This window comes from Natator depressus, chromosome 3, assembly GCF_965152275.1.
Source record: "Natator depressus isolate rNatDep1 chromosome 3, rNatDep2.hap1, whole genome shotgun sequence".
Classification (NCBI taxonomy): Eukaryota; Metazoa; Chordata; order Testudines; family Cheloniidae; genus Natator; species Natator depressus.
In genome coordinates, this window is record NC_134236.1 from 144,985,122 (window position 1) to 145,008,014 (window position 22,893).

General features: G+C 41.6%; 1 long non-coding RNA gene across 1 annotated transcript; it reads right to left on the reverse strand.

The window, feature by feature from the left end:
• Positions 1-607: 607 nt before the first annotated feature.
• Positions 608-13,360, reverse strand: LOC141984124 (uncharacterized). The gene is made up of 3 exons (XR_012638658.1): positions 13,317-13,360; positions 914-1,084; positions 608-643 (listed from the first exon to the last, which is right to left on the reverse strand). It is a non-coding gene; the product is annotated as an uncharacterized LOC141984124 (long non-coding RNA).
• Between the last annotated feature and the right edge of the window lie 9,533 nt (positions 13,361-22,893).

A 22,893-nucleotide genomic window follows, 5' to 3' on the forward strand; every position in this document is an offset into this window, starting at 1 on the left:
ACAGCTAAAATTAGCAGCGTAGATATCATGGCATGGGCTTCAGTGTGGGCTTCACAGACATGCAGGGGATCCTAGATACATGTGTTGCTAGCCCATGCAGCTGTGTCTATACCAGTAGTTTTAGCCTTGCTAACATGGGTAAAGCTAGGGTAGGTACGTCTGCCTTACCTGTGCTGCAATTACACCTTGGATTGTAGTGTAAACCTACCCAAAGACAACTTCAAGGCATTGTTTTTCCCACTCCTTTTCCTGAGCTATGCTGACGGCAGCTTGGCTGCAGCTCAAAATCTGGGCCAATATTTTTAGGTCCCAATAACCCAGAAAAATGTATGTGTTCTACTTTATTTTTCAGGTGCTGCTGCCTTCTATGAAACTACAATTCTCATGCTGCAATTCCCCACACGGCACCTCCTGCCCCTGGAGCTCCTGTGACGTTCCAAACAGCAGGTAAAGCTGTTTCTTTCTTTAAAATGCCCCGAGGAAGGGTAGAAGAGGTAACACCACCTATCTACCCATGAAGTGATTTTTCCCCGTAGCATAAGGAGGCTGGGCTGGCGTAGGGAAATATAACTTACAGCTCACTGAGCCAGCTTCTGTCAATCTTGCTCTAGAGGAGGAGAAGTCACAAAGTTCAGCGCTGTTTCTAAGTGAAAGTTAGATAAAACAAGTCACTCTTTCTTAGAGACCCAAAACATGTCTGCCAATTAGGAATTAATTGGAATGTTCCAGTACAACAAAGTTATGAAGAGAACTGCATGAGAGATGACAAATATTAGCAAAGACAACACTTAATCTGATGTCTGGGGACACCTATGATTGTAATCAATAGGCTACCACCTCTCACATCAAATAATCACAGACTATAACTGAGATGACCTGGGACACTGTAGTGTGCAAGAGAGCTGATACATACCTTAGGACTAGAAGCTGTGGTCCAGATCCTGGGATCCAGCCTCTGTATGACGAAAGCAGCTCAGGACAGGGAGTGCAAAAAGTGGCTTAAGACAGCTGTGTGGAGAGAGAAATAACAACACAGAATCCCAACATTCTTCACTTGTTCTAATATGGAGGCTTTTCTTAAGGCCTGCGGTAATTTGAAAGGAAACACAAAGATAATTAGGTCAGCATTTAAGAGACTTTTAATAGGAACAACACAATCAATATTTTCTTTTATATCCCACTGTTTTCAAACTCACAGTGGACTATAGAGCTACTCTTGCCATCTGGATTAATAAAAATCACTTTCAACAGATCTCCCTGGCTGATGTGTCTTAATTGTAATCCATTAAAAAATCCATTTAAACACCTTAATTGAGTCCTTCTTTCCAATTTCTTTGCCAGTTTGGGCACTTTTCATAGCCGTGTTCCAAATGCATTTTTGCATTGCTAGGAGTTAATATGCCTCTCTTGACATAAAAGTTCAATCACAGAGCAGAGAGGATTTTGGCACATGCCATCTTTCTTTTTTCTATTTTACGGTCAAGTCAGCCAGCTTGGAAGGGCAACAGGTTATTTTCAGCATCTGGTGTGCTTTTCTCCCTCCCCACCCTGGCACTAAATAACTTTTGTTTTATTTACATACTTTGTTTGACCTCCCCTTTTACTAGCCTCCAGAAGAAATCAAAAAAGGTCTCTGAAGGTATTGATATCAAATAAAAACACAACGTGCTATAAAGATCGATGGAAACACTATATTACAATACTTGAAAATTTGTTTTCTTTAGAGAGCTATTGAACTTTCTCAGAGATGAAAGAGAATTTAATATAGCCAGAATATACTATTGAAAACAAAGCTTTGATATACCATATATTTCTCTTGGAAAAAATGGTTAGCTTTTTGGAATGATAACACTTGATAAATGCTGCTAGCATGACCTTGGGGGGAAAATATCAATAGAGTATATAAACAAGAAAAGAATGCAGTGAGAAGATATAAGACCATCATCCCTGGATGTCAGGCACATTATTTTGTTGTGTATAGCTTGATCCAGGATTCTGGCCATTTGTTATGCATAGTTGTTCCTAAAATGTTAAAATCTAAAGACCAAATTCTGTTCACTTATTCACGTAAATGGTTTCATCCAAACCAACAATGTGACTTGCGTAAGTAAAACTAGCAGGATTTGGCTCTTGAGGTTGCCGATATTCTTTTTTATACAAAAATAAAACTGTAAATGTTACCCAGAAGACTGAGTCCATTAAGATCTGATGTTTGCCTCCTAAAACAAATGATTTCATATAGATTTTTAGCAATTCTGAGATTGGCACATACCATCACGTATCTTGGAAAATCAGCTAGTATATATATATATGCGCATTGACTGCAGCTGATTTCTGAGCTTTAGGCCAGTGGGCGAGTGTAGGATTGACTAAGTTTGACTCTGGTGAATTGGGCAGACCTTTGACATGTAGGAAAGAGGAACTCAGGCTTCTTACTGAGCTATTTCCACAAAGCCCCAAACAGGATAGTGCAGTAGTGCATAGCTTACTCTCTCGGGGCTGCTCTCTGCTCATGAGAGGTGCTCTCCACAGAAGCTGAACTGATAGTGACTGCCAGAGTTAAGGTTGCATAACATCTTCCATTATAACTAGGACCCTACCAAATTCACGGTCAGTTTTAGTCAGTTTCACAGTCACAGGATTTTAAAAATCGTAAAATTAATGATTTCAGCTATTTAAATCTGAAATCTCATGGTGTTGTAATTGTAGGAGTCTAGACCCAAAAAGGAATTGCGGGGGCGGGGGGGGGAATTGCAAAGTTATTATAGGAGGGGTGGTGGTTGCGGTACTGCTACCCTTACTTCTGCGCTGTTGCTGGCAGGGGCGCTGCCTTCAGAGCTGGGCAGCTGGAGAGCTGTGGCTGCTGGCCGGGAGCCCAGCTCTGAAGGCAGAACCACCGCCAGCAGCAGGGCAGAAGTAAGGATGGCATGGTATGGTATCGCCACTCTTACTTCTGTGCTGCTGCCTGCAGAGCTGGGCCCTCAATCAGCAGCCGCCGCTTTCCGGCCACCCAGCTCTGAAGGCAGCAGTGCAGAAGTAAGGGTGGCAATACCACAACCCGTATGGCAACTCCCTTTTGGGTCAGGACCCTCAATTTGAGAAACACTGGCTTCCCCCATGAAATCTGTATAGCATAGGGTAAAAGCACAGAAAAGACCAGATTTCACGGTCCATGATGTGTTTTTCATGGCCGTGAATTTGGTAGAGCCCTAATTATAACCCCTGATTCATCATGGCCAGAATTTTCTGACGCATTCATCTTTGGGGCTATAATTTTCCAGTCTTTGGACCTGCCTCTGCAGTACTTACTCACACCAGTGGTCCCAGTGAAGTCAACAAGCTATTGATATGAGGAAGGAGAAATGGATCAAGTCCTTGCTCAGGGAGTTTTGTTTTTAAGCTTGAATAAAATCTCTTCACTCAAGTCTAAGTTATAGGAAACCAAAAGACATACCACTTCTTTCATGGCAAACCAAAATTCAGCCATGTTTTCTGAGCAGGGCTAAGTATAAAAACAGCTGATGTTTGAGATAGCCCTGACTGAGGACTGGTCCTGTTTCTAGTTTTGGAATAAAGATAAGGTCAGAATCTTTTGAAGTTTCTTCCTGAGCGTATGCGTGTTTTTTTTTCCCTTTTAGATTGGGAAGGGTGTGCTTTTCAGATTTGATTCAAAATCAACAGTTAGGATGATCTGCTTACCAAATATAGAATCAGTAAACTATGATAAAAAGAGACTCCAGGAGACACAAGGGTGTGCAGATACTCAGGAAAAAACAAGTGTACAGCCAGTATGACCAAGGAGAGAGTGGAGAAGAAAATATTTCAATTTCTCTATATGAAGGACTGTGAGAAAGATAATTCCTTAAATTGAAAGAAATACAACAAGACTTTTCTTAAGGAAAGGAGAAAAACATGCTGCATAAATTTCAGAAGAAAGGACATTTGACCACACCTGATTGGCTTATTAAGTCACTAAGATTTTCTCTACCCACCTCCCCCATCAACTTTGATGATATGCCCTAGCTCCCCAATGACTTTCACTGGGATGCTTGTCGGAGGAGAGTTTACATGATCAGGCCCAAAGATTCTTGTATTATTTCTGTACATAAAAAGCAAGGTACACTTTCAGACTACATGACTTTCAGTTTAAATGTATGTGGGGGGAATAAAAACAAAGATCAAAAGGAAAAACTCCATGAAAGAGTAGAGTGTGCATCTCCCCTGTGATTTATGGCATTGGCTCTGCCTTATATATCAGGAAGGTAGGAGGCACATAGATTTCCACTATAAAATCATTAAACCCATAGGCACTAAAAAAAAAAAAAGATGTAAAAGTCAGTCCAACACCAACATTGCTCTAGATGAACTGGCTGCGTATATCAATCTAGTAACTCACATAATTGATTAATACCCATTACTAGATTTAAGAATGGAGATCTCACCAAAATGACATATTAAACTACAGACTCCATAGGGAATACTTGGGTTTTTAATTTTAGCATGCAAATAGCATTCCTGTTCATTACAGCTTGAAAGTAGTTAAATAATGAATCCTTTCAAAGTTGTAGTTTTTACCAACTTATTATGGAGAATCTCTCTCTCTCTCTCTCTCTGTGTGAGACAGAGACAGAGAGAGTGAGTGAATAGGTAATAATTCAATAACAGTGGTGTGTCATGACATTTTTAGTCAGACATGCAAATTGCCATTTGCATTCAAAATGGTATCCTCCATGTGGCATGACCGCTCATATATAGTATATGTGAGGAAATGTTGTGCAGATGATACTGTTTTGTTCTACACAATGGTGTCCTCCATGTATGTGTGGGAGTCGGATGGAATTGTCCTGCGAGCACAGTCAGTTCTGGGGCTTGCAATGCATGCCTTGTGTGCACAGATGGCATGCCACTGTTCAATATTTACAAAGTGCATAAGAAGAGAGTGGGAGAGTCAGAGGAGCAGAAAGAGGCTGAAGTTTGAGGAAAAAGAGGTCTTATGTCTGTAGAGTTCTGTAAGTGATTGTGGGGACCAGATCAGAGGACACCACAGAAGATGTTATAATTCTTGGGGGAAGCCAGCATCATTGCTTTAGATGACAGATTCTATTCCTAGATCTGCCACTGACCTGCTACATGACTTGGGCAAGTCACTTCCTCTCTGTGTCTCTGTTTCCGCTCCCACATTTTGTCTTGTTAATTTAGATTGCAAGTTCTTCAGGGCTGGTACTGTTTTCTCACTGTTTTTATACAGTGCCTAGCACAAGGGGTGGCCTGATCTTAGTTGGTACTTCTAAGAATTATTATAATTGAAATAATAATAGTAATAAATAGAGCTAGTTGAAGCTCAGAATGTCTGTTCTGTGGAAATTCTAACATTTTGAAATTTCCTCTTATCCTGAATTGCAACCAAAAGTGAAAATTTGAAATTTCCCGCAAAATGAAAATTCTGAAAAAAATGGGGGAAATATCAAACTGACTTCATCAAAACACTTTATTTTGAGTTTACTGCAATTATTATGTATTAGCTGAAATGACAGTTGACACAAAGCGCTTCAACCTTATTGAAATTAAACATTTCAATAATTTTTCATTGAAAATATTGATGAAACTGAGATATTCTTGAAAAATGCTTTGATTTAACTGAATCTGCATTTTCTAATGGAAGATTGTTCCAACAACAACAACAACAAAATCAACCAGCTCTAATAATAAATGATAACGGAAGGAGCAGAGCAGTGGCTAAGGGATACACCATCAGAAGTGCTGGGCAGACTCCAGAGTCTGACTAAAGTTCTTACAGTGAAGAGTGATGGGAAGCAGAATAGCAAGAGTGGAAATCAGAATCTGATGAGCCTCAGTAAAAGTTTCTGGAGTGGGAGGTGGAATACCAGATGGGGAGGCCCTAAGGGTATGAAAAGAATGAGCAGGAGGGATCTGATCCTGCTCTTATTAAAGACTGATTTATTCCACTGTAAATGAGAGGAGAACTAGGCTCCTGGGGTGAAATTCTGTCTCTACTGAAGTCAATAGCAAAACTCACTGACTTCAATAGGGCAAGGATTTTACCCCTGGAGTGCAGCCAGCAGTGGGAAAGCCTAACAGAGAAGGTAAATTGACTTTATTTTGTGTGACAATGTAGCTACTTGAGGTCGATAGCACAAATGTAAACATTGTCCGAAAGCGAAACATTGTTTTCTGATAATGGACCTGATCCTCCCGCAGTAGAGGACAATAGTAAGACTGTCATTGACTTTGATAAGAGCAGAACCGGGATCAAAATCAGGAAGGATAGCAAGTGAAATGCACACAGCTCTGAGGAACTGATGACCCTGCTTGTTTCACGGGATGATCATACATAATTAAAAAAAAACTTTAAAAGTGAAGATTTTAAATTATTTACTTGATGTAGTGCAGAATTATCATACCAATAGGGTGAAAAATGCTTGTAATTGCTCCAAAATTGACTGCACTGCTGAATTTACAATGAACACACATAAATAACTTACAATAGCAACAAAAAACTTTCCACAAATTTCGCTTTACTTCCATTATATTACAGAATATGAATTCATAAAGTCCTAAATAACTCTCCATTGATTGGCAAAGAAAGAAATTGAACAGAAGCGTGCCTCAGTCGTGGGCTATGTTCCTATTTTGGTTAAACATAAAACTACATTATGGATTTCAATAGTATATTAATTATTTAGAAAATTCTATGTACAGCAGTAATTAAATATGATTGATTGATAGATTCGCGAACTAATCTGGGTATGTTCTGAATTAACTGTCAAGTAATTTCATATCTCATTAGTCTATTACTCACGAAGGAGTCAAGTTGAATTTAATGAAGGGCACAAAATGATTACATAGGTATAGCCTTTACTTAAATATTTTCAAACTTGGCCATTTTGAGGGGATCAATGTGCATTGATAAATACATAGCTAGCAGTGTTTGAAGAAATAATACTTACTGCCCTGCCTTTAGTCCCATGATATATAAATAGCTCTCTTTGAAATCAGTAGGGGGGCTGGAGGTAGAAGAATTGGGATAATGGGCCTGATTTGCTTATTTTTTCCGGTGTGGTGGAGAGTATGTGTGGAATGGGGGGCTTATCCAGTGTTACAGGGCTGTGGTAGCAGCTCCTGTGTCACCTCCCTCCCACTTCTGACCTGGCTGACGGGGAGTGGTCAGGCCAAAGGGGGCATGGACTAGTTGCCCTTCCATTGACCTCTGGCTCCTTGGGGCTATGACAGATGTGAAGTTGTTATGTAAATGTTATGAATAGTGTAGTCACTATAGCTACATTGGGTTTCTTACATGAATATACTGACCTAGTTTAATTAGGGGCTGTTGGAAAAAAGCAAGCACAAAGGCAACACAATAGCTTTAAGAACAGGAGTACTTGTGGCACCTTAGAGACTAACACATTTATTAGAGCATAAGCTTTCGTGGGCTACAGCCCACTTCATTTGATGCATAGAATGGAACATATAGTAAGAATATATATACACACATACAGAGAAGGTGGAAGTTGCCATACAAACTGTAAGAGGCTAATTAATTCAGATGCGCTATTATCAACAGGAGAAAAAAACTTTTGTAGTGATCATCAAGATGGCCCATTTAGACAGTTGACAAGAAGGTATGAGAATACTTAACATGGGGAAATAGATTCAATATGTGTAATGACCCAGCCACTCCCAGTCTCTATTCAAACCCAAGTTAATGGTATCTAGTTTGCATATTAATTCAAGCTCAGCAGTTTCTCGTTGGAGTCTGGTTTTGAAGCTTCTCTGTTGCAAAATTGTCATCCTTAAATCTTTTACTGAGTGGCCAGAGAGGTTGAAGTGTTCTACCGGTTTTTGAATGTTATGATTCCTGATGTCAGATTTGTGTCCATTTATTCTTTTACGTAGAGACTGTCCAGTCTGACCAATGTACATGGCAGAGGGGCATTGCTGGCACATGATGGCATATATCACATTGGTAGATGTGCAGGTGAATGCGCCCCTGATGGCATGAACACTTCAACCTCTCTGGCCACTCAGTAAAAGATTTAAGGATGACAATTTTGCAACAGAAAAGCTTCAAAAACAGACTCCAACGAGAAACTGCTGAGCTTGAATTAATATCCAAACTAGATACCGTTAACTTGGGTTTGAATAGAGACTGGGAGTGGCTGGGTCATTACACATATTGAATCTATTTTCCTATGTTAAGTAACCTCACATCTTCTTGTCAACTGTCTAAATGGGCCATCTTGATGATCATTACAAAAGATTTTTTCTCCTGCTGATAACAGCTCATCTTAATTAATTAGCCTCTTACATTTTGTATGGCAACTTTCACCTTCTCTGTATGTGTATATATACCTTCTTACTATATGTTCCATTCTATGCATCTGATAAAGTAGGCTGTAGCCCATGAAAGCTTATGCTCTAATAGCTGCTACTCTGAAGCAATAGCTCTAGATAAACAGCTTCCCAACAAATACATGGGGAGATTATAAGACAGTGCCTGAGCTATTGGAGTGAAGATGCCCCACCAAGAGTTGCACAGTTGTTTTGTCACAGCTTCTTAAATCATGTTTTAACATATCTGCATAAACAATGGGATTCAACCTCATCCAGAGGCTAGTGATCATAAAATCAATGATCACAGGACTGCTTCCAGTCAGGACATAAAATGTAGTGGGTGTTTTTACTGCAGTATTTGTGGTATTAGCTACACTTAGAATGGAAAGAACTGCAAATATAGCAATAAATGTAACCCCTGGCAGTAAAGGCTCAGTTTTTCATGGGACCCACCATACATTCGTGGTGTCAGGGAATATTTGGCATTTGATGTAATTTTGTCATTGCCCTCAAGTTGTGAGCATAATATTAATCATCATTAATAGAAGAAACCAATAATACCTCAGTTATTCCCTTCTCTGGATTTCCTAGTATGTCCTGCCGTCTCTGTGCCTGCTTTGTAGAGACCCTATCCTGCAAACAAGTACTACCAAACCTAGTGCTTAATACTCAGTGTAGTCCAAGTCACGCCCCCTCGACTGAGGGGACAAAAATCACCTCTTCCATTTCCTTCAGTTGTTTCCCCTATTGTACCAACATTACTTCTGTCTTATCTGGGTTGCATTTCAGTAAGATAGCTCTCATCCACTACATAATCTCAGGAATAGACACCATGAAAGCCAATTAACTGCACGGCCTGCTCTTGTTGAAACAAGTGTCTCTTAGCATACTAATGGCACCACAGCCTACACAGTATTATGTTACTGTCTCTGAGAGTGTCAGCAGCTTTTGATGGCTTCTGGAGCCGGGTACTGTAAATTGTTTCTTTAAAAGATGCTGGCTCTTTGTCCTCCTGTCAGGAGATGGTGACAATTTCCACTAATAATTAGACCAATGGCTCTGATTTTTACCAATCAAGAAGGACTTAGTTCCAAAGCAGAGTACGCAGCCCGACACTATCCAAGTCCCCAGAGAAACAACACAAGTAAATAGTTGTTACTATCAGTGCCTCAAAAGGGAGGTTTAGAGATGGGATTATGGATAATACCTCACTTTGTTTCAAATAGGATGTCCTGGGGTGAGATTTTGGGCTGTATGTGTAAGAGGCAGGACACAGAACGTCCAGCCCAGGGAGGTGGAGGCGTGGGATATGCTGGCTTTAAGACAACTTTGTGTTTTACTAATCCTGGGATATTTCAGGAATCAGAGCAGCCCATGACATAACTTAGGTTATGTCTACACTTATGGTGGTGAGTAGAGTACAGGCACAATACTTGTAGCTACATGCCACAGTGAAAGGCAGGCTATGTCCACAGTCCTCGCTGTGGTATGTAGCTGTACACTGCAGTGGGGAGGCAGCGGGATGGGAAACTGCTAAAAATAGCAATGTAGATGTGTGAGGCACTGCTTGGGTGTGTACAGAGCTGCGTAGGGTACTCACCCTGGGGGTTCAGGCATATACAGCACTCTACTCACCTAAGCTGCGTCTCACCATGTACACGGCTGTTAGTATCTCTGCTACAGGTACAGTGTCTGTGCTCTGCATTGCCACCATAAGTATAGATGTAGCCTTTGAGATTCCTGGGGGCATGTCTAAGTTATGGAAGCCTCCCTGAGCTCCCTAAAAACTGCAGCCCTGCCCAGAATCTCCACAGCTCTGTTGAGGCTCTGCCATCAACACAACCTCTTCCCCTCCTAGACATATTCTCTCACAACCCCTTCCACCCCAGCCATGCCTCCTATGCAAAGGGCTTTGAGGGTTCTTTGGAGAACAGCCTGTGGCTGTTTGCCTCAGTTCCTCAGGAATTTCCACCCAGCAAGATGTGAGACTTTTATGTCCTCCAGCTCTAGCCATTTGATTTGATGTACAGGGGCTGCTGCAGGGATGATGATCTCTCCTGTGAAAAATAGTCACAAAGATAGAAACCCGACAGTTTGTAGACTGAGTGCTGGAACTGAAAGGACTAAGTCTTTGGTTATGGATGGTCATGGAATCAGCTTCAGGCCCTGAATCTGCAAAGAAACTTGGGACCTGAGCTATTAAGACTGTGACTGATAACATGTAGAATTTCAGCTAACATCTCTGATTTCACAGTAAATACAAATCAAGATTTAGCTGGGACTAGATATGGTGAGAAGTCACCCTTTGATAAAAGAAAGATGGCTACTGTGCTTATTTCTTCAGATTCTCTTTAACAATGTCTTTATTTTGTCTGTGGTTAATCAAACAAAAATGATGCTTCAAAGTCACAGAATTCATTTGATCCTGCTGTACTGAAAACACTCGACTAAGACAATACACATTTATGCAGCTCTTGAAATTGCAAAAAGAGGATTATTGCCTTTCTTTTCTATACAGATAAGCTTTGGGTTGAAGTTCAGGAGTGTCAAGGTTCCTTCTCCACGCTGAACTCTAAGGATACAGATGTGGGGACCTGCATGAAAACCTCCTAAGCTTACTTTTACCAGCTTAGGTTAAAACTTCCCCAAGGTACAAACTATTTTACCTTTTGCCCTTGGACTTTTGCTGCCACCACCAAATGTCTAACCAGTTATATTTTATATACTTTATTAGGAAAGAGCCTGTTTGGAAATGTCTTTCCCCCCCCAAATCCTCACCACCTTGCACCCCCCTTCCTGGGGAAGGCTTGATAAAAATCCTCACCAATCTGCATAGGTGACCACAGACCCAAACCCTTGGATCTTAAGAACAATGAAAAAGCATTCAGTTTCTTAAAAGAAGAATTTTAATAGAAGAAAAAGTAAAAGAATCACCTCTATAAAATCAGGATGGTAAATACCTTACAGGGTAATTAGATTCAAAACATAGAGAATCCCTCTAGGCAAAATCTTAAGTTACAAAAAGACACAAAGACAGGAATATCCATTCCATTCAGCACAGCTTATTTTCTCAGCCATTTAAAGGAATCAGAATCTAGTGCATATCTAGCTAGACTACTTACTAAGTTCTAAGACTCCATTCCTGTTCTGTCCCCGGCAAAACAGACAGACACAGACCCTTTGTTTCTCTCCCCCTCCAGCTTTGAAAGTATCTTGTCTCCTCATTGGTCATTGTGGTCAGGTGCCAGCGAGGTTATCCTAGCTTCTTAAACCTTTACAGGTGAAAGGGTTTTTCCTCTGGCCAGGAGGGATTTTAAAGGTGTTTACCCTTCCCTTTATATTTATGACAAGGAGGGAAAATAAATCATTTTACTTGTTATGATGATGCAAAAAACCTGCTTGATTTCACTGTAGAGCAATGGATAAATCAGAGCCAGATGGACAAGGGATCTCTCCATATATGTTGCTATTTAAAGCAAGCTAAACAAGCTTCACAATAAATTACTCTCGAAAGAACACCGAAAAAAATGGAGTACATGCATATGTACTGTTTGCGTTTGTTCTGGTTACACCAAACAGACCTGTCGTACTCATGAAATCCCTTATGCTTACAGTATAATCACTAATTATTATTGTATTTAATATTTGTGAAACCCTAAATTTATGATATGGTATTTTTAAAAAGTCAAAATCGAAATGAAACATTTCAGTTGATTCAAAACAATCCCTCCCTCTCCCCAACAAATACCATATTCCACAAAGATTTGACTTTTCAATCTGATTTATAATGATATACATTTTTTAAATGTCAGAATTTCCAGTGGAGCAGAAATTCTGAGTTTTGGCCAGCTTTGCTCAGTAAGTCTTCACTAAACTCAGAACTGAGTGTATCTTCTGCTGGGTATTTAGAAAATAGCTGGCATCTGAGACAGCTTTTGGGGACTCCGGAAGCATACAGCTGACCAAGGCCTGATAGCATGATACTTTCCCTCTTTGAATTCAGCCTATTCACACAATAGGCTGTGCTGATGCTATGATGTAGTGCTTCAGTGAAGCAACTTAAGACCTCAAGGGGAGGTGATTTTCTACAGTAAATCTGTAGGGGTTCTCTGCAGTAAATCCACCTGCCTGTGAGGAGCAGGCTGGCCGAGAGCAATTCCATGCCCCAGGACAGAACAGTCAATGGGTGCTCTTCTGGCATGGCCAGGGCTTCCACAAGCCTGACCAACTGCCTTCCACAAGCCCGACCAACTGCCGGTACCACACCACGCATGCCTAGGGGCCCTGGGGCCCGCCCGGGCGATTTAAAAGGGCCCAGGGATCCCGGCTGCCATCACCGCTACCGCAGCAGCGGTGGCAGCTAGGGGCCCCTGGGTCCTTTTAAATTGCGTGGGTCCCTGGACAATTGCCTCCTTTGGCCCCCCCTCGTGTCGACGGGCCTGGAGAGGAGGTAGCTAAGTTGACATAACCACGCGGATTTTTCACACCCTTGAGCTATGCAGCTGGGTCAATCTAATTTTCTAGTGCTGACCAGCCCCTAGAAGCACTGCTGGAAAACCACAGCCACCACCTCTGACTCTGATACATGCTTTTTAGACTAGAACTGCCCATCTGTTCAGGAACACAAGGCATCAAGAGCTCATCATCCCAATACTGTGCGCTCTTGACTAGCTACCTATTGAACACTAGATCATATTCAAACTTTCACTTCTCATCTTCAAATTTCTCCATGAAACCGGCCCAAGGTACCTGAGACAGCAGCTGCTTGACTATCAATTCCCATGACAGCAATATAGCTACAAAAACAATGGAACTGTCAGCCTCCAGAGTGAAAACCGTGTAGCCAAAGACAGTCTTCTTGGCAATTGGACTTGGAATCTGGAACTCATGCCCAGCAGAGATCAGTCTGAGCATGAACCAAACCAACCAATGGAAAAAAAACAAAAACAAAAAAACCTTCTTACCACTGAGCTCACTTGGTGCAATCCAGCAGCTTCAAAGAATTTTCCTTAAAATAAATAAATAAAAAGGCAGCATTTATAGGTGTGTTAATAAAGTATACAACTTATTGATAAAGAATTTATTGCAGGTTTCATTCTTAGTGATCTAGTTAACTAGATAAGCATTTATGGACTTAACCTGGAATACTTGTGTGCTTGTTTCTCTTGAAGCAGAAGTTGTATTAAAATAATATGCTGAATAGTTAAAGCCTGAATCTCAATTGGTGCAATCCGGCGTAGCTACACAGCAATCAAAGGAGCATTGTCAATTTACACTAGCTCAAGGTCTGGGACCAGATTTACCAAGGTATCTAGTGCACAGACAGACATAGATTGACTTCAGAGGGAGGTAGGTGCTAAAGTTATCTGCATCTGTAGGCAACTAAATAGCGTTGTAAATCTGGCCCCGATCCTTCAAATTAGAATCTTAGGACAACCTGCAGCCTTGCTCCAAAAAATCTGACTGTACTGAGAGATTCTGCTCAGATGGCTGAGGTACAGCTTAGTTATCTGGCATGATAGAAAGTAGCTGCTAGTGATTCACAGATTTATATGGAACTTGAACTAAAAGATAATAATTGCATATCTATGCCAATCAGTCTGATCATCTGAGTGATGATTACATATTGTTGCCTGGGTTACAGTTTGATAAAAATTCTTGCATCTTTTAACATTTTCATCTCTTTATTTATTAAGATTTTACCCCGCCTTGATTAGTATTTGGGAATAAGATCTAACAGGTGCTCTCAAACTTTTTCATAGTGTGGATCACATTTTAATACAAAGAATTTCTCATGGGCCACCTATGCTCTGATTCATAATTACACAGCATCCAGGTTTGGATCAAAGCAATCCAGGGCCTTGTCATGCTATGCCATGGCAGTCTTATGGCTCCACCCCATGGGGCTTGCCCTTGTGTGGCGATCCCGCCCTGCCACATGAAGTGGCAAAAGAAGTGTCATCAAACCTCCCTCCCCTCAGAAATAGAAGGGGCTGCAGCAGAGTCCTCTTTTGTCCCCCAGGGCTGGAGGAGGCAGCAATTACCCAATACTTACCTCAGTAGCTGGAGAGTAAATGTTTGAGTGGGTGAGCTGGGGTCATTGCACTCTGTTCCTCCTCCTGCATGCAGTGTCTTCTACTCGGTCATGGGGCCACAGAGTAGTAGGCCTTGGAGTTGACACCCTGTTGAGATACATGGGGCAGTTCACATCTCAGAGCTAGTATTTTGGGGCTGTGTGAAGACACAGGGAGGCAGTGCCACCTAGTGGATAGAGCATGGACCTGGGACTTGAGAGGCCTGAGTTCTATTCCTGGCTCTGCCACTGGCTTGCTGAGTGACCTTGCACAAGTCACTTCGCTTCTCTGTGCCTCAGTTTCTGCACCTGTGAAATGTAGACAATGATACTGATTCCCTTTGTATAGCACTTTGAGATCTACTGATGAAAAGTGCTGTATCAGAGCTATGTGGTATTGTTATTACTGTCACTGTATTGGTTACACTCCAGTAACTTTGTCAAGTTTTTCTCCACAACTAGGAGAGCTAGAAACTTACTTTAAAAAAAATCAAAATTCACTTTCTGATGTAATCACTTGACTCCAAGATCTGGGCCATAGGCCTGGGCCTAAAGTGACCAACTCCTCACACTGGAGAGGGAACTACATCACCTGTGGCAATAAAAGTTCTCGCTTACATGGAGAAACGATACAAGAGAAATTGAATGTCTATTATTTTCCTTCTTTTAATGCAATCTGGCATCAGGAAACAAGGAAGAACCAGCATCTTGTGAGCAACCAGTTGAGGATTACCAACAAGGTTTTCATGGACCACAACTTGGGAACCTATGACAGGTGTTACAAAAGTTGCCAGTTGGCTAAGAAAAAAATTACCAGTTAGTACTTAGTGTGCTGTACCTGAGAGAGAAATTCATGTGATGGCCTAGAACTGGAGGATGTACTTGGCACTTGCACTTTGACTTCAAGGGGCTACTCATTGAATGCATACAGTTAAATGTGTGTAAATCTTTTCAAGATTGGGATCATAGTTAAAAAATGTGTCTGGAGAAATATAAGTTAGAGAATTTGCGGCAAAGAATGGTCAAGTAAATCCAGTTCCATCTTAGTTAGTTATAATAAATACAAGAAAAATAATAGAAAGGAATGTGCTCACTTACAAATAAAGATGTGCACGTGCAGATATCCTCACCAAAAAGGCAAGCGTACAGATAAATAGACACTAAGATTAAAAACTATACACATCAAACTTCATACACAGAGAGAGGCAGTGACACCAGATGAACACGTCCATTTACGGTATGTCTATGCTGCAATCAAAACCCGGCACCGAGTCTCAGAGACTGAGTCAATTGGCTCCAGCTCGCAGGGTTTAGGCTGCTGGGCTAAAAATTGCAGCATATACATTCAGGCTCCGGCTGGAGCCAGGGCTCTGAAATGTCGCAAGGGGCGTGCCCAGGCTCCAGCCACAGCCTAAATGTCTGCACTTTGCAATTTTTAGCCCTGCAGCATGAGCCTCATATGCCCAAGTCAGCTGGTTTGAGCCAGTCACGGCCAGGCCGTGGGCCTTTTAATGCAGTGTTAGACTACCCTCAGGGACAAAGATACCACACAAGGGCAGCAACCAGATACAGTGGCACAGATATCATAAATGATTTTCTGCTGAACGTGTACTGTATTTAGCTGATAATCAATGCAATTTCTTCAACATAGGAGGAATATGACAACATTTCCTGGCAGCCTAAATTCCAACGAGTAGATCTTAAGTCCTAGCAACAGTAAATTTCAATAATCAATGAAAGAAATAACAAAGGCATAAATCAAAGCTACTTTGGCTTTCTGGTCCAGAAAACTACAAACCTTAGACAAGTTATAGAGAAGCACATAAAATTAAGTCTATATCTTTGTCTTATAAGGCAGGCAAAACGTAGGACTAGCTTCTAGCTCTCCCTGTGTAGTTGTAATGTTAAAGGAAATGCGGTAGGAAAACATGCCCTGCCCCTTGCTCCCCTACACAGAATCCCATTGTGCTTGGTAAGTGCAAGGATATGTATGAGCATAGCAGCAGGCCTCAAAATCCCACAGAGTTTATTGATGGGCCCCTACGCTGCTGGCAGACAGAGGATGGTGCTGGGGGAGCCTAGGGTTGCCAACTTTCTAATCACATAAAATCAAACACCCCTTTCCCGTCCTTTACCTGAGGCCCCTTCATTGAGGCCCTCCAGCCCCCTGCTTATTCCATTGCCCCTCCCTCCATCTCTTTCTCTTCTCCACCCTCACTCACTTTCACCAGGCTGGGGCAGGGGGTTAGGGTGCAGGTGAGAGCTTCGGGTGGGCTGTGGGTTCTGGGGTGCAGGAGGGGATTCTGGTCTGGGGCAGGGGTTGGGGTGTGGGAGGGTGTGTGGGGTCCCGGCGGTACTTACCATGGCTCCCAGGAAGTGGCCACCAGGTCCCTGTGGCCCCTAGGCACATGGGTGGCCAGAGAAGCTCCATGCACTGCCCTCACACCTGCAGGTGCTGCCCCCGCAGCTCCCATTGGTCATGGTTCCCAGCCAATGGGAGCTGCAGAGGTGGGGCTGGGAGCAGGGAACAGCGTGTGAAGCCTCCCTGGCTGCCCATGTGCCCCGGGGCGGCAGGAACCTGGTGGCCACTTCCAGGACTGCGCAGAGCCAGGGCAGGCAGGGAGCCTGCCTTAGCCCCGGGCCCCTGCTACGCCGCCAACTGGACTTTTAATGGCCTAGTTGGCGGTGCCGAAACCGGACACCTGGCAACCCTAAGAAGCACATTTGTAACACTGCATTACTTGTAAAGCGAACTGCAGTGGCTGTGCCTAGAGGTGCTTGAACAGAATGCCTGCAAAGACAGCTTCCCTCCAACCATTACCAGTGGTGCTCCTTCTTCACCTTAAGCCTGCCCAGTCTCACCAAGATTTGCTATTGCATAGTGGCTTAAAATTCTTCTCTCTCTCCCTTTCCCATTATTACATACTATTGACTTCGATGTGATTTAGGCAGCACCAAATAAAACTAATGGCGCTTTGCAACAATTTTTATAATAAACTGTGACCATCAATGATTAACAAACTAGGCTGAAAAGAAAATATTCAGAGTCACATTACTCAAAAAATAACTCTGCTGACTCAAATGTATCAGAGAATCAATGAGAAAGCAGTGTACTCATATGCTGGCATATCAGTGGTATTTACGTCCATGTTGAATCATCAAATCAGTCAAGGCATAACAATGCTAGGAGAAGAACTGAACCCTGTGAAATACTAATTCCAACAGAAGAGGAACCGGGGTGTGTGTGTGTGTGCGCGTGTGGTACAATTATTTTCTTAAGGATATAGACAAACTGGGGATCAGATACTCAAGTGGTGTATATTGGACTAGCTCCATTGACTGTTTATTTACACCAGCTGAAGGCCTGGATTCTTACAGCCACAGGCCAGAGAATAGATGGCTCATTTAAAAATGGTTCCCGCCCCCCAATAAAACTTAGCTATCATCCATAACATAGACTGCAGGAATGTTTCATAGCAGCAGACACTATTGTTTTAGCATTAGCATTTAGATACAGCATTTGCTAACATTTCAAATACTGACATTTCAGTCTAAGATTAGATTAAACCCCAAACTGATTTGCAAATACTTTTGTAGATATCAGGGTGGGCAGAGTTTAGGTCACAGTGGATTGTATAGGGTGACCAGATAGCAAGTGTGAAAAATCGGGATGGGGGTGGGGGGTAATAGGCACCTATATAAGAAAAAGCCCCCGATATCAGGACTGTCCCTATAAAATCAGGACATCTGGGCACCTTATTTGTAAGGGTCATATTCATGAGCATGTGTCCAACAATCGGATACTAATGAAAACATCTGTGAGTTCCAAACATTTCAGAAATGTTAACATGAGCAATTATTAGGGTGAAACAATATATATCATAATCATGTTATTTATTGTTCACTATTTTCCTATTGAAAAGATTTCAGCAGTCCAGCCAGACAGGAAAACAATGCCATGTGACTCAGGTGATCAGCTACACAAGGCAAATTACAAATAAAGAATAGTCAAAGTCAGCGGTCCAGAATCTGAACATTATTTGTCAAAACTATACTGAAAATTTTTACAAATCATGAACATACTCTCTGAAAATTAGGATAAGTTCATGCATGATTCTCTAACCAAAAAAGGAGATAAATTAATAAAGAAAATTATTCAGAGGAAATAGTTTGATTAGTTCTATCCAGGCAGCAGAATGAAGCTGTGTAAAGCAAAGCAGATTTATGCTTTCTACAAGTCACTATAACAACCCTTCAGCATAGTAAATAGGATAAGATACCTCAAAAGTGGTTGACCCACAAGTTAAGATGAAAGCATATGGGGTTTCAGCATAGCTCATGAGAGCGTTTATTGAGGACTTTTTCTAAAGAGCATCTGTAATCCTTCTCTCATCTCCCTCTTCTCTCTGGTCCACCCTTCTTTTCCTGCCAATGTTTCCACATTCCTTTGTCCTGAGCCCAGGGTTCACCCTCTTGTTCCACGTTAAGTTCAAACTTCTCTCCTCCTGTTTTTTATTTGGCACTTTAAAGGTATTGTGAAAAGCTTTATACACCCACATCACTACAATATGTCATTAAGAAGTAACAGTTCTGAAATAAACTCTGAAATCTAAAACACTGTGGCATACACTAAATAGTGAATTTGCGGATTTTCAGAAAAAAACCCTGCTCACCTGACATCTGAAACTATGTAGTAAACATTTGCCCAACTATAACATGGAGGAGAGAAATCAACCAAAGTAGTTCAAAAATCACTGTCAGACAAACAAAGAACACAAGTGTCTAATAGCTGAGCCAGTCCATCTTGTAATCACACAGGAAAGAATATACTGTATTTTAGAAGAAAAGCAAGTGAATTTGCAGTCAATTACAACACATCACTAAACCTCTTGAGAATACTGCGATCAGACGTGGAGTGCAGTAAAATAGTCACCCAGAAGCCAAAAACACTGATGGTATTAGCAAAATGTTTAATGTTGCCGCAGCCACAGACAGAGGAAACAATAGCAGCGAGAGAGTGGGGATGGATGCTAAAATTGAAACTAAAGGGGGCAGGGCTTGCTGTCCATCAAAGAAGTGGAATTTTGGATCCGCTCCAATCCCATAAGAATCTGCCAAATAAAATAGGAAACTTGCCGGTGTAGATGATATCGCCTTTCTGTTTTAAAAGTGTGGTGAGGCCACTAGGAAACTGTTTGGACATTTAAAATGCCAAAGAATAACAGTAAAAATGAGAAAATGGATTTCTTCAAGGTGCAGTTGATGCCATCAGCAAGCAACACACCAACTGCCATTTTCTCCCTCTGGTAACAAAGTAACTGTCTCTGGAGATAAGGATTATTCTGTTACAAACTGCTCCAGGAGTTACAATTGAGAAGTGATAAATTAGGGACTTCAATTATCTTTCTGGAAGAAAGGCTTGAGACAATTTGAGATGAGCACTCTAGATAAGAGAATGACAGGGATGAAAGAAGGCTGGAGGCCTGAAGAAAGATCACAAGAGGTAAAAGAAAAGACTCTCCATAATTCTACTCATGCAAATGGTCATGAGATGGAACCCCCGCAAACAAAATTAGAGGCAGAAATATTTGTATACTGGTTAAAAATGTCCTGACTTTTGTGGTGGATCTATTTAAATGGGAATGTGAAAGAGATCTTTGTGATCAAACACCATGAAAGGAGAAAAGAAAAAAAATCTGGGTATGGAGCTGCATTGATTGCTTTAGGACCTTGAACATGCTCCAAGAGAAGTCTGAATATAACAAGGTTTGAAGAAATATAAAAATATCATTAATTTTCAGCATTAGTCTACAAACACAGCCAAGCATCTGAAATTTGCGAATATTAAAAATTAATTTCTGGGGGAGGTTTTCTAAAATAGCTGAGGCCTTTTCAGAAAGATAGAAGTAACCATTTTATACAAATTGGTCTTGTGTATTTGTTAATCATACAAACCCTAAAATGCTGGCCGGATATTTTGGAGAGATCAAATTTGTCTTTGAAAAGTTATTCTTTCAAGATGAGCAAGTTTGCTTAAACCACCATACCAGCATGTTAATTTCAGAGCTGTGGGAGGTTTCCATATGTGCAGGATTGGTCTGTCAGTGATTTCAAGATAAATATTTTTAAGTTTAATAACAGATCAGAATACTTAGTGATATTTATAATTGCTTTCAAATGAGCATTGGGGATATGAGAATTAATGCAACATGCCTCTTATGTGCGAGCACTTGAGAAGTAACTAAAATCTGTTTATCATTTACAAGAAATGCCATTTTCGGGGATTTACCTGGAGACTGTGACTAACACGTAAAAAAATGTTTGCTAATGAAGGGCTGAGTGTTTCCATACAGTATTGTGAGTGGAGGGGAATGAGATCTGGCAGATCAGTGTAGTGGGTAGAAAGAGGAAGGAGGAGCAGTGTCACAGCCTGCTACTCCTTTGCGTGCAAGACCCAGGAAGCCCCTCTGCCATCACTTTGGTAAAGACTATGAGGCCCAAGAGGCAGCTTACTAGGGACAGATGGAGCTGGGAAGGATTCTCACTTCCCAGCATTCATCTCACTGGCCCGGTAGTGGATATTTGTAAGCGATTGAATGCTCATCCAAGCTGCTTTAAGGACCTGATCCAAAAGCCGTTAAAGCCAATGGGAGTCTCCCCATGGGCCTAGTCCTGCCTTACCAACTACCATAAAATCATCTCCGTGTCTTGTGCTGGGCAGCTATAGCAGGAGGCAACCATAGGTAGTATCAGTACAGCATCTTAGGGGTTGCACTGTTAGGGGGAGAGGAGCCTTCAAATCACGGCAGAGGGTCAGGTTCTCCATGTAGAGGCTCTGGGATTGGTGGGTTTCATAGAGTCATAGGACTGGAAGGGACCTTGAGAGGTCATCTAGTCCAGTCCCCTGCACCCATGGCAGGACTAAGTATTGACCATCCCTGACAGGTTTTTGTCCAACCTGCTCTTAAAAATCTCCAATGATAGAGATTCCACAACCCCGCTAGGCAATTTATTCTAGTGCTTAATCACCCTGACAGGAAGTTTTTCCTAATGTCCAACTTAAACCTCCCTTGCTGCAAATTAAGCCCATTGATTCTTGTCCTATCCTCAGAGGTTAAGAAGAACAATTTCCCCCCTCCTCCTTGTAACAACCTTTTATGTACTTGAAAACAGTTATCATGTCCCCTTTCAGTCTTCTCTTTTCCAGACTAAACAAACCCAATTTTTTCAATCTTCCGTCATAGGTCATTTTTCTAGACCTTTAATCATTTTTTGTTGCTCTTCTCTGGACTTTCTCCAATTTGTCCACATCTTTCCTGAAATGTGGCACTCAGAACTGAACACAATCCTCCAGTTGAGGCTGTATCAGCACATATTAGAGCGGAAGAATTACTTCTCATGTCCTGTTAATACATCCCAGAATGAGGTTTCCTTTTTTTTGCAACAGTGTTACACTGTTGACTCATATTTAGCTTGTGATCCACTATAACCCCCAAATCCCTTTCCGCAATACTCCTTCCTAGGCAGTCATTTCCCACTTTATACGTGTGCAACTGATTGTTCCTTCCTAAGTTGAGTACTTTGCATTTGTCCTTATTGAATTTCATCCTATTTACTTCAGACCATTTCTCCAGATTGTCCAGATCAATCCTATCCTCCAAAGCATTTGCAACCCCTCCCAACTTGGAATCATCCACAAACTTTATAAGTGTACTCTCTCTACCCTTATCTAAATCATTGATGAAGATATTGCACAGAACCGGACCCAGGACTGATCTCTGTGGGACCCCACTCATTATGCCCTTCCAGCATGATTGTGAACCGCTTGATAACTTATATGCCATCATGTACCAGCAATGCCCCCTGCCATGTACATTGGTCAAACAGGACAGTCTCTACGTAAAAGAATAAATGCACACAAATCAGATGTCAAGAATTATAACATTCATAAACCAGTCAGAGAACACTTCAATCTCTCTGGTCACTCGATTACAGACCTAAAGGTCGCAATATTACAACAAAAAGACTTCAAAAACAGACTCCAACAAGAGACTGCTGAATTGGAATTAGTTTGCAAACTGGATAAAATTAACTTAGGCTTGAATAGAGACTGGGAGTGGATGTGTCATTACACAAAGTAAAACTATTTCCCCATGTTTATTCCCACCCCACCCCCACACACACTATTCCTCAGACGTTCTTGTCAACTGCTGGAAATGGCTTACCTTGATCATCACTACAAAAGGTTTTCTTTCCGGCCACCCCGCCCCCCGCTCTCCTCCTGGTATTAGCTCATCTTAAGTGATCACTCTCCTTACAGTGTGTATGATAACACCCATTGTTTCATGTTCTCTGTGTATATAAATCTCCCCACTGTATTTTCCACTGAATGCATCTGATGAAGTGAGCTGTAGCTCACAAAAGCTTATGCTCAAATAAATTTGTTAGTTTCTAAGGTGCCACAAGTT